We start from the raw sequence: 13405 nt of genomic DNA, 5'->3' as shown, positions 1-13405 counted from the left end.
AAAGACACAAACTGGAGAGTGAGTCAAATTGTGAATGTCTGTTAAGTTAGGAGCCTTTTAAAAAATACTTAAATGACTCATAGGTCAGTGTTAAACGGCTTAACAATCAACAAGTCATTTCTCTGAAACTGGTCGGGTAAAAGGACTGGACTGAAAATAAGTGAAAAGCAGCCAATGTCCAAAGAATAACTTTAAAAGACCACCGGAAAGTCTCGAGAGCCATTGCTCAAGGCCGCTTTAAAAAAAACAATGACAGGAAAGTCAGAGTATAAAGAAATGAGGGGTGGCTCAAGACTTTTGCACAGCACTATAACTCCACCAGTAAATCAAAGCTTACACCTCCCCTTTGCTCATGAACAAGACCCAACGATACAAAAACTCCTCGTCTTGCGAAAGCAACTAATCCCAACCTAGAGTGGATACGCCACACTCAATCCGGCTGAAAACCATCACCTCAACATCTGCTGCTGACCTGACGCCCTGAGTGAGTTAGAGATGATCTACATTTTGATGAAGCCAGAAAGACCACATCACCTGAAAAACCAAACATTCCTCTAAGGAGCATGCCTTAATGTGGCTAAAATTAGTGCAATTTTTATTGCAGTAGGTTTCACGTAAGTAAAAGTAGAAACGTTTATTCAGAAATCTACTCCAGTAAAAAGTACCCCAAAGGTAAAAGGCCACATGATTCCAGTGTAATCTATATGACTATTTTTCTATTGAAATGAGGGGTGTTGTGATTGATTTAAATACTTTAATGTTTCATAGTTCATCTGTGCAAGTGTGCAGCATTCACACTGAGGTATTTCTGCACTGGTGCTCAGCGTTTGTGTGCTAAAGCAGCCACTTGATGGCAGTAGTGCTCTGGTGCATTTACAGAGTCTTAAATGGACTCTGCCAGCCTCTATATGTGTGTGGAGGGTTATTGAGGTCGTGGTGCGCCTGCTACTGATGGGTGTGTGTGGGAGGACAGTAATAGGCTTCCTCAAAAACTAGACTATGTGCTGTTGTTAAAAAAAAAAGGAAAGGAAAGGAAGAAAAAAAGAAATAATAAAATCAAAACCCGTCTTGGCACGCTCAGCCTGTCTGATATCCGTGGAGAAATTTCATCAGCCCCGGTGCTGTTGATGCTGTTGTTGTTGTTTTGTCTTGCGTGGTCCTTAATAATGAACAGTATAATGGTGTTGTTTTTCTTCTGAGGTGTCATGACCGCGAGCTGCAGAACAATGCCACACATTTTAATTCAAATGGCGCGGAAGGTCGAGAAGAGGCCGGCTTTTCTGTTCCCTGACATGTCTCTGGAAATTGCAGGGAATTACTGCAGCGCTGACCTGCAGACGTTTCCAATTAGTTGAACAAAGAGAGTCGTGCATGTTGGTCATTACTGCATCTTGCAACTTGATTATTTGACTAATGGGAGGAGGGGGTAAAAATGCAAATAAATGCTGCCAGTTTTTAGTTTTGGTCCCCAAAAGCCACATTAAAACACATTTTGCTGTAAACTAACAGCTTTCTCCTAATTTTCAGGAGTCAAATAAGGCCCTCACACCCCGAAGGTCATTTTTCACCGCCTCACCATCTTAGCATCTTTCTTTTTCCCCTAACCTGCTCCTTTGCTCTTGCTTTGTTCCCTTTAAGCTGAAGAACAAAAGCTAATGTTAATGTACATGCTACAGAGCCTCATCCAGAGCCTATTTTCTTCATTGTACCAATTACCATTGATATTAAAGAGCATTCAGTCCTGGCCAGCTGCTGCCCAGATACAACCTGAAGCTATTTTTAGTTCCCTCGCCTCACTGTGCCGTGACAGAGAGGCGAGACAGACACCCTGAGGAGGAACTGTTGAGTCAAGGTGACGACGGCGCCCGATGTCCACCGAGACTCCTTGAGGGATCAGGGACAAGTGCGCGGTCGAGGGTTGCAAATACAGCTACAAGCCTTCAGTAACCCTAACCCTGTGCTATCAGTACAATAGTAGTAAAAATATTGTCCTTCTTTTTATTTTCTTTTATTTTTCTGTAAAACACAGAGTTAGGGGTTAGGATTACTGTTGCGTCTCATTATTATGACGACTCCAGAGGGTTAAAGGAGGTTTCCCGGACACATGAATCGAGTTTTGAGCCTCAAAATCTTCTGAAAAGTTCTGGCTTAAATAAACCCGAGTTTAAAAACGAGATCAAAGTGCAGTCTATCCCTAACCCTGAGTGTTGGTGAGAAGCAAAAAAAAGAGAGAAAAGGTTATGTGTCCCCTGATTGCCAAGCAATTTTAAAAGAACCATAAATAAATAAAATCATGTCAGGGTTAGAAAAGATGGTGACTTAGACCTCATGGGATTAAGCATGAACACATTAACCCATAATCTTTGTTGTTCCAGTCCCTTGACTTTCTTGATTTTTGTGGTTGGAAACCATCAGCAGTTTGATTTGTGAGACATGCATCATATGATGTCATCAGAGACTGAATACTGTTTTGAAAATCGCAGTGAAGAAAGTAATGAGAGGATGAGTCACGCTGGCTGTCATTGCTTTAATTTAGGTTTCTTTTTCTCCCCTTTTTCTGCTCTCATATTCTAGTTTCCAGCATTTTAAAATCTGAAGTGTGTGCAGCCAGTGTCCTCCCAGCCTCTTTAAGAGACCATGGACAAATACCCAGTCCTGAAATTTGAGGGTTGCAAATACATTTAGTGCCTCTAACCCTGAGCTATCAGAATTTATGGTTTAGTGTTTGGGTGAGCGTTGCTTCTCATCATTATGATGATTTTACCAAGGAAGCTTACCAGGCTCTCGAAAGTGGTTTTAAGACCCCCATAGAAAGGTGCTAAAACAGATCTGAGTTATTCCCAAACTATTTCTATTTCAGTCCCTTGATTTTCTTCTTTTTAGTGGTTGTAAACCATCAGTGGTGCAATTCACTAGAGAGGCATCGTAGATGCATCAAAGGCTTTGAAAATCAAAATGAAGAAAGTGATCGAATGCTGAGTCACCTTTACTGTTATCGCTTTCTAATTGGCTAGTTTCAGTCTCTCAAACTGATTATACATCATGGGCCACGTCAGAAAAATCTGAATCACAATCTTTATTGTCATTATACAAAAAGTACAAACCAGTGTGGAGTCCCAATCAGTGTGAGTAAGCAGTCTCATTATCTTATTAAAACTTTTTTCTTAGTACAAAAATAAAACAAGAGAATTTCTAACAAAAAACAGTATAAAAATATAAATAAATTTGAGTGCGTGCGTTTGTGTGTGTTGTAGCATTATCGATTGCACAGCTGTTCACAGCTGAAGAGTATTGATTACACAGGTTAGTAAAGAGAGAGGCATACCCTTCTTCCACATAAGGTCCACTTTGATCATTTTGATCAATTAGATATCAGAGATATATAATTATAAACGAACAAGTGCAATTTCAACAGTACGTCTCAGTTTTTCTTCAGAATAGAAAATGAAAGAAATCTGTTTGCATGACTTTGGGTTTAATAGTTATAAACATAAATAAACGTGTAAAATTACAGAAGAAGTTCTGGAAGCTCATTGCTCAGATTGTTCTGTAATTATAAAACAGAGAGTTTTATAATTACAGACAGAAAATGTTGCTTTGGTGTCAAATGACCATGGGGGAGGACTTTAATGGTAGAGGAAGCTGTAGAACTCATGAAAATATAGTTAAGTCCAATATTTATGCCATCCTTCACATTTTCCAAAGCTGTCCAAGAGACCAGACTAGTGTCTTTGTAGGGCATACAGGCCTCCAGGCCTTGTGTTTGACACTCCTGCCTTAGAAGGGTCAAGGACAAATACCAGGTCTCTGTATCCGTATGCTATCAGAACATGCAGGTTCTGGATTTTCCAAAAAACATCTTTTTAAAACATAGAAGTACTGCGGTAGGGTTGCTTCTCATTAACAGTGACGACAGTAAACACCTGAAAGTAATCCCCTCCCCAAAAAAGACCCTAAAATATTTCAGTTAAATCAACTCAAGCTTGACACCAAGCTACAGCGTTGAACTGGAGTGTGTTTGATCATGCTTTATTCTTCCAGTCACTCTTGATTTTTGTAGTTAGAAACCATCAGCAGCGCATTTTTGTATCAGACGCATCAAAGTTCCCCAAAAGTGATCAAAGAGTGACGATTCATCCAAAAATCCATTCATCAAGCCATCCAACCGGGGTCGTAGCACAAAGATTCACTACAACAGTATTTACATGCCTAAACAAGCACACTGCTGATGAACACAGTAAACATTAGACTTCAGAAATGCAGACTTTGATGCACTGAAACCTGAGGAAATTAGATTATATTTGCATTCGACCTCTGTGAGGCACCAGGTCCTTTTAAACCCTGTGGCCTTTTAAAATAAAGCAAGATCTGCTCCTAACTCCTCATCAAATTTCCACACATACAGTATATATATATAAATTTTAGAGGTATGTAAGAGAAAGATAATAAGCAAACTTTGAAGGGCGAAGAGAAGAAATAAATTGTTTGGGAATCCTCTAAGGGAATCTTGAGCTGAAACCCTATTTCAGTACCTACTGTACAATGTGCTGAAAGTAGCATATTTTTAGTCCATGACCTTTTAAAGTAAAGTAAGATCTGCTCATTAAATACGTCTTTTGACAAAATTTAGCATAATTTGAAGGACTTTTTAGGCCTGATAAGGGAACAGGTTTTGGCATTTAAGGAAAAGTCTAAAAATTAGTAATGACTGAATGTTGTTGAGATAATAGAAGAAGACAATATCCTTACCAGTTATAAAATATGCTCATAATTTTCACATTTTAATGTGGTTTAATGATACTTAAACATATAATGAGTAACTGCACTCATTTATTCCAAGCCAAAGCCACAGCTACACCATCACGTCTTGTTTTGACTATTTGAGGCTCTCTGAGTTGTACCAGGTAGTGAAACTAGCTGCTGTTGCTGCTGCTTCTGCTACAGTGTTTGCTCACAACAGAAACCTGCAGACTCTTGGCCCTGCGAGGCAAACTGCTGGAGACCACCGAGCTAAATGACTAAACTGTGAAGTGTAACTGAGCAGACAGAAGAGTAGGTCACGGGTTAAAGATGAGCCCGGCGCTGACTCCGTTCCAAAACCCCCCAGACGACCCCCGGTTAGACCTCATGCAGCGATGTTATCGGGACCACCTGAGTCAAGTCTGAGTCAGACTGAAGACCACAGCCAGTCATGTTATTGGCAGGATGTTGCAGACAAAATATCACATGGCTGCATGCCTCTTGTTCTCTTTTTAGACTGAGAAATTTGTGCCTATTTTAGAACACAGGCTCATTTTAGTGCTACACACAAAAAGAAGTCCCATGAGGTGGTGAATTTCCGTATAGTTTGCACCACAGTTCTTTATCGTGAGAAAATTTCATAACAAGAAAATCCCAGTTTCTGTTTGTGTTTGCCATGTGATGCTACACAGAAAACAAACGACGACCAATCTCCAGCAAAAGTAAATAAATAAAAAAAGAAAACTCTTTCAATGCAAAGCAGCACCTCTATAGTCTTTATGTTTGGAGCTCATTTGATCAAACGGAGTACAGTTTCTTTTAAAAAGTCCACCTTGACTCTCTTCCTTTTCTCTAAACACTTAAATATAAAGATGATGACTGTACTAAAACTAAAACTAAAAAGATGAGCATCAAAAATCTTACATGTGTAATTTAAATCACATTTTTGTGTGTTTTACTTTTTTTTTATTGCGCTTCTGACTCTTTTAAGGATTAATTTTAAATTCATTTCCTTCAAAGATGTGTCTATATTAAAGTAATAGAATCATTAATTTATACTAATGTAAACAGTAATTTGTAATAGAATTAGCTCAGCTAGCCATCGGTCTCTTTTATATTGTCATATATATTTACCATCATTTGTTAGTCATTGAAATTAAATTCTGATTCTTCAATTCATCAAATTTATGTACTATTAATAGCTAAATGTTGTATAAATATTAAATCTATTATTTGTAATTATTATTTTACTTTATCTGCTTTTGCTTTAACTACTGGCTGGGTAATAAACTAGCTAACACTTAGCAGAGGCTGTCTGCTTCAGTCAGCTTTATATGTTTGAAATTTTGCAGTATTTTATATGGAAAATGTTTATGAAATTCAGTAAAACATTTGGAAAAAAAATTGAGTAATGATGTGAAAACCTCTTTATTGGGTGTCTGAACACAGCAGCATTTTTCCTGAGTACAAAAAGCAAAATGGGAAAAAACAATTGTGCCCCTTTAAGCAATGTGGCTCATTTGAAAGAGCAAATTTAGTATTGTGGTCTAGACAACCCAAAATGTGATGTCGCCATATGTGGACGTCAGGTCCTAGGAGGTTAAACACGTGTCACCATTCATTTGTCAAATGTTGAAAATAAAGTTAAACATTTATCATATTCATGTATTATTAAAACCTAACTATTATAGAAATGTTAATTAACTCAGTATTTTTAGTCATTATCTGCTAGCTTAACATGGGATTCCCTGAGGCAGCAGCACTTTTTTTCTGTATTAGCTTATAGAGCTAATTTTATCCAGTGCTAACTGAGATGCCCTTTCTGACACAATCCCAAAGGGATTTTTCCCTCATCCTGCGGCTTGGCCAATCAGCTAATCAATAAAAGACACAGGTTGGCTTATTTTGCGTTTATGCGGTGTTGGAATAAACTAGAAAAATGAGTTCACAGCTGATAAAATTTACATCAATCCCTTCTTAAGTTAGAACAACAATCGAGAAAGTCTAGTCCAAAAGAAAAAAGTAAATATTGCACTGATACGTGTCAATGAAAGTGACATGAATTAGAGAAGTCGCTTATTATATATTATATTATTTACACTCATGACACATTATTAGCAGCCTTGAAGCCAATGGGCTACAGCCTCAGAAGTCCACACCAAATGCCACTCCTGTAAGCTAAAATCAGCAAACTGTAGGTAACTATGCAGCAACATGTTGTCTGTCATGTCGATATGGACCAAAATCTGTCAGGAATGTTTCCAGCACCTTGTTGAATCTGTGCCATGAAGAATTTAAACTGGTTTGAAGGGAAAAGGGGGTCAAATATCTTACAATAAATATTTATTTATTACAAGCAAGAATCAAATGCTTTGTATCTTTTTTATACAAAAAAGCAAAGACACAAAAAAGTTAACATTTGCGTTTTTGTTTGTTTTACTTTCAGTAATTCATATTATGGTTTTTATATGATTGCTATAAATAAAATACTTGGACGTTTTGCTAACAAGAATTCTTTTGGTCCTCTGCTAGGAGGCTGCTGTGGTTTCACATATATATTTATATATTACAATATTTATTATATAAAACACAAGTATTAGTAGTAGTTAGTGAAGTGCTGGTAAAAATTTACAAAAGTTTAACTGCCCCCGTGGAGCCACTGCTGCTTGAAAATTGGCCATATTGAGCAATGTTACCACCAATTATTAAGGACATGTGACTGTGGAGCTCTGAAGTGGCCGTATACCCACAGTGTAGGCCCACACTTAGGGCTACACCTGGGCCTCAAAGCAGACCAAGTGTGTGCAGGCTGAGGTTAATGTTTGGGCCCACTGGGCACATCTGGATACAGTGTTCCCTACCATGCTGCCCCACAGAAAACCCACGCCTACCATTAGTGGACCAGCATGGGCATTTACTGCTGTGGATCCACCACAGCTTTTTTTAAGCAGACAGCTGGTTGTGTCTCTTTCACTAATGGATAATTTTCTAGTTTATAAGCACAGTTTGCTGGAAAACATTTGCCATAATGAAACTGAAGGCCTGTGTTTATATGGCATTTACCCCCACCCTTAACATCATTAGCGCCTCCTGTAACTGTAACATTAACAGTATCTGTGTGCAGAGCAGTGAGAGCGCTGTAGTGTGAACCGGGTGCAGCAGACTACGATATATAAGAGTAGACAGCTGTCATGGTTGGTCTGGCATCAACCCACTGGCTGCATTCACACAACCTCGCCTCTGTTTACACAAAGTGAGGGCAGAGCAGTGTTACCTGTCCCCAGAGAGCACACCCCTGCTCCTCTATAACCCAAAGTCAAATTCATGAGTCTTATGTTATGATAATTGGGTTGTCTTCTTATTGTAGGGAGGCTTTGGGTGATCGTGATGCTTTATAGTCAAACAGTTTATCATATTCATGACTGCAGCTGGGCCAAATGGAGGGTAAGTCTTTTAGTCATCTCTGCTTTGGAGGTTTTGGTTGAGTTATTTAAGGTGTTTATTCCGGTCAAACCTGGGATTCACACAGTTACTGTGTAAAATCACTGTGGTGGGATTACTAGTACAAACGCTGCTTGGTTTAAAGGTTATGGTTAAATTAAACCCATTTTGACTGAGCAAATATAACCAGCTATCACAAATCTACATGCATACTGGATATTAGAAGACATACATTTTTGTATATTTGTGTGTATGCAGTATTAGCCTGCTGTCATAATTTTTTTTTAAATCACCACTGTTCATCTGTTATTATATTCTTTTGTCAAAGTCATCCAGTGACTTAAAGATTACACATGTTTTTACATTTGTAGACAATATCCACTACTTCTACTTACACACAACGACAGAAACACATCACAAATAAATAAAAAATACCAAAAGTGTCAGAAAACACAAACAATAAAAATATTGAAAAATTTTAACAACAACAAAACCACAAACTGAACATATTCAGAAAACACAACACAATGCAACAACATTTTAAAGAAAACACACAAGAACTACACAACAAAACCGGGCATTTCAGAAACACAACAAAACCAAAACATTAAGATAAGATAAGATAAGATTTGTTGATCCCACAATGGGGAAATTTTTGCGTCACCTCAGCATAGGTACAAATATCAGAAGGAAATACAAAAATACAAATAAGTACAATCAGTGAAAAAAAGTAAGACAATACACTATATACAATGGTAGCATATACAGTATGTGATTATGGATATGGTTGGAAATATGGGAGACATAAACTATATAGCTTGATATAGCTATTGTACCACTACTATTCCTATTTATAGACAAGTACACACACACATGTACACACTAAATATACACATGTATACATATACATACATATATACCTGCACATACACATGGAAGGTCCATTATGCATGAAGTGGTGACCGTGGATGTTCACAGTGTCCATTAGAGCAACATTTCAGAAACGTAACAAAAAGGAATGAGCAATCGATAATGCTACAACACACACAAACGCACGCACTCAAAGCAGAATACACCACAAAATAACAACCAAATCAAAAGCGTAACAGTTTAGAAAACATGACACTTCAGAAACACACACAGATAACACAGTTTAAAAGAAAACAACAAACCAAAAAACACAACAATAACAAAACAGAATAAAACAGTTGAACTATGTTTTCTGTGTTATTGCATTTTGCACCTCAGCACCACTGTGTCCAATAAATCATATCAACTTTAACATTCTTACATGTGTAATAATAATCGTAAATGAGCCACATACATTCTTATTCATAAGCAGTGTTGGGGAGTAACGGAATACATGTACCGCCGTTACGTATTTAAAATACAAAATATGAGTAACTGTATTCCGTTACAGTTACCGTTTAAAAAGGTGGTATTCAGAATACAGTTACTTTGTTGAAATAAATGGATTACACTGCGGTACTTTCCTGTTTCATTTTGTCGCGGGTCAGGACTGTTTGGGTTTTGTTTGACAGCTACGTTCTTTCGAATCCAGGCGGCAGCGTTACGGTTGCCATGGTTACAGGGCGACGCTCTCTCTCTCTCTGCGACTGTGTGTTTCCTGGGTGAGAGAGCGCCTTTTCGTTGTTGTTGTTGTTGTGCTAAGCTAACAGGCAGAATGCTACAAGCATAGCTCTAAAGAATGTAGCATCATGGGCAGTGTAGTCCGTGTTGCAGGGAGAATGGACTGCCATACACGTTATGGGTCTGTGAGCGAGGAGGGAGAAAAAGGGGAGTGGAAAGGTACGAGTTGTCATCGAGGAAAAACGGGAGCTGGAAGCATGTAAATATAATAATAACCACTTCAGCCAAGAAGAGTGCCTGACGAGCCCAGTTGTAAGTACGCTATTAAGACTCGACTGTACACCGTGTTCGTGCTTTCCTCCAAAAACAATAAGTTCCGTTGAAGCAGCCTTTCAACGCCTCTCTCTGTCTCTCACAAGAAAAGTTGACCCACACAACAAAGTAAAGCTATTTTTCGGCTACGAGCCGACAGGGACCCCGCCGTCAGAGGTCCCTTTACTACAGTTCGGAGTCGCGGACCTTCAGTAACAGTAATAAATCACAGCAATAGTACATTCACGTTGTTGTAAAAAGCATGATAATATATTAAGTAATCCAAAGTATTCAGAATACGTTACTGTCATTGAGTAACGTAACGGAATACGTTACAGAATACATTTTGGGGCATGTATTCTGTATTCTGTAATGGAATACATTTTAAAAGTAACCTTACCAACACTGTTCATAAGGCTTATAAATCTTTCTTGCTGACTTACAGTCTTCCAAAACATGAAGGAAGTTATTGTCCTCATTCCCTTCTGTCTGTCCCAAAAGGTTTGTAATGAATTTAAAAAGAAGGGAATTTTACATTTGCAAAACCCGCCTACTGAAATCAGATGCAAAATCCACAAAACTTAACTTAACTTAGCGGTTTATGCAACTAGTGTTGGTTGTTCTGTTTCTTGGCCAGAGACAAATTGTGACTGACCCTACACCACCGGGCAGAACATGTTCCCTCTAAGCCTGAAGGAAAAAAGAAGGAACACACACATGTAAAGGAAGCACTCAAAACGTGCAGCTATCCTAAATGGGCGTTCTTAAAGTCAGCAAAGAGGCAGAGAAAAGAAGACCAGACACCAGCGAGGGAGGATAAGAAGGACAGACGCAACAACATTGTCATCCCCTATGTAGCCGGTGTATCAGAGAAACTGAGGATAGTTTTCTCCAAGCATGACATCCCAGTGTATTTCAGACCCAGCAACACGCTCAGACAGAAACTGGTTCACCCGAAAGACAAAACGCCAAGACACAAACTTAACAACGTAGTATATACTGTACAGTGCAGCGAGGAATGCTCAGACCTCTACATTGGAGAGACCAAACAGCCACTTCACAAGCGCATGGCACAACACAGAAAAGCCACCTCCACAGGACAACCTCAGCAGTCCATCTGCATCTTAAGGATAAAGGTCACTCTTTCGAGGATGCCAATGTTCACATTTTGGACATAGAGGACAGATGGTTTGAAAGAGGAGTGAAAGAAGCCATCTATGTCCACTGTGAGCGACGATCTTTGAACAGAGGCGGTGGTTTACGACACCAACTCTCTGCCATCTATAATCCAATTTTGAGATCCCTTCCCAGACGCCTTAACGCCCACTCACATCCTGGGCCATCTGATCTCAGGAATTCGCATGATAAGGTGGGGCCAGGTTTCACAATGAACACACCCGAAACTCTGGCTGATTTGGACCCACACCCAGTTTCACACCTTGGCTCAGGCGACTAGAGGATCATCAGGGGGTCCTTTTGTCCCACTAGGTTTATATCTGGGACTCTCCACCATTTGACCTTAGAACTGAAGAAGCTTCTCGGATGAGAGGTGAAACGTCTTCAAGCAACTTAAAGAAGTCCAGACGCTTTTCTTTGCAAGCTCCTTTGACGACTGAGGTGCTGTAAAAATGTACACTCATGTAAAAATTGTGATTCTTCACCCCTTCCTCTCATAATTTAACCCTGCACGTAATAATAATCTTCTTAAGTGTTACAAATGCCACAAATTCCCTTTATGTTCTTAAACCTTTGATCCTGGAGTTCCTCAGGGAACTGGCCCGGTACCCCTGTGGTTTCTGTTGGGGCCTTTCATATTTCACAGTGTGCAGGCATGATGGTGTATTTTAAAATATCTTAAGCACATTACGAGCGTGCCGCACACCATTCTGTCTGTATAATCACATTTGGGAACGACATGCATCATTATCAAGGGAGGAAATTAACATTCTCATCCACCGGCCACAATAGTTGGTGCCTTCCAAATTTTGCCAGAGCCTTTCACCATTTCACCAGCCAAATATGATGTCTGTAAAGCAGTCTCGTTGGGATGGGACGTTACGGGCATGTAGCTGCAGGCTGGTGGTATTTTTCTACCTTTAACAGATTAATATTTTCAGACAGTGTTGTTTCTTTCCATTTTATATTGATTGTTGTGAGCTGATCAGAGGAGTAGCAGAGAAAAGCTGAAATGTAATGATTCAGAGTCACATTTTCTGTTCTCTTTGCTGCTTGTGCCATTTAGATATAGCCTGACTATATGGATTAGAGAGCAGACATAGTGCTTATAATGGATATGCTCTATTAATCATTAGAAATCAGTTAGAGCAGGCTGCCTGTGAGCTTAGTGTTCTTCAATGGTTTGGTTAATGATGGATTATGGCAGTAATTAACTTGAGATGAGAAAGAAGTGCTTTAAAGAGCCTGCAGAGTGCATACTGTCAGTGAGTGGACTAATTATGACAAAAAACTTGTTTTCCAGATGTATCAACATCTGCGGCCTCCAACAGATCCTGCTGTCAAATGGAGTACATGACCCACATCTGCACAAAAGTGGAATCATCAAAAGGGAATATCTAGTGTATCTACAACATTACCTTAATACATGTCACATTTTAAAGCCTTTTATCCCACTCTAGTTAAAATATGTCTCTCAGCTTATCTCTCATTTAAGTTTAGTACAAATTGTTTCTTATTTTCGTAGCTTTGTGTGATTACATTTTGAAGGTTTTTTGCAAATAAGAGCTTAAAGGATGTGATGGTGGTGACTCAGGGCCTTTCTGTGGGGAGTTTCCATGTTTGCCACTGGTGATTCCAAATTGGCTGTGGATTTGAGGTGGATAAAGTTTGACCAGTGTAGGAATCTAATGTTTGAGTGGCTTTTCTAATGCTCTTTGAGCTGTCAGTAAGATCCATTCTATTCCAAGTCCCACCATTACATAGACTGTATATAAAATATGGATGTAGTCACCATGCCACCTGTTGGTTTGTAAAGTTCCATCTTAAAGCCTTGAGTTCACCTTTTTATTTGAAAGCTGTAAGAGGCAAGTGGGAGACCTGACTAAGAAACTGAGGGACACTGCAAGCTCATAGTGACTTAGAAAAAAGCTGCTTTCAGATGCTGCCACAGGTGTAGCTACGTGAGATGGAACCACATATTTGATTTGGCACCAGTTTTTATGCTGGATGACCTTCCTGACACAAACCATCTCAGGGATTGTGTCTTTTCTGAGAACCAGGGATCTTTTGCATGTTAGGTGATTGTGTCATACTATATTCTAAATAGGAACATTACGTGCAAGACTTAAAACTCATAAAAGCATCA

Source organism: Mchenga conophoros, linkage group LG23, assembly GCF_057382185.1.
Source record: "Mchenga conophoros isolate Kocher_MC1m ecotype Shallow Benthic linkage group LG23, M_conophoros_male_GT1.1, whole genome shotgun sequence".
NCBI lineage: Eukaryota > Metazoa > Chordata > Actinopteri > Cichliformes > Cichlidae > Mchenga > Mchenga conophoros.
The sequence above is the reverse complement of the archived record's forward strand: the minus strand, read 5'-3'. Positions refer to the sequence as shown.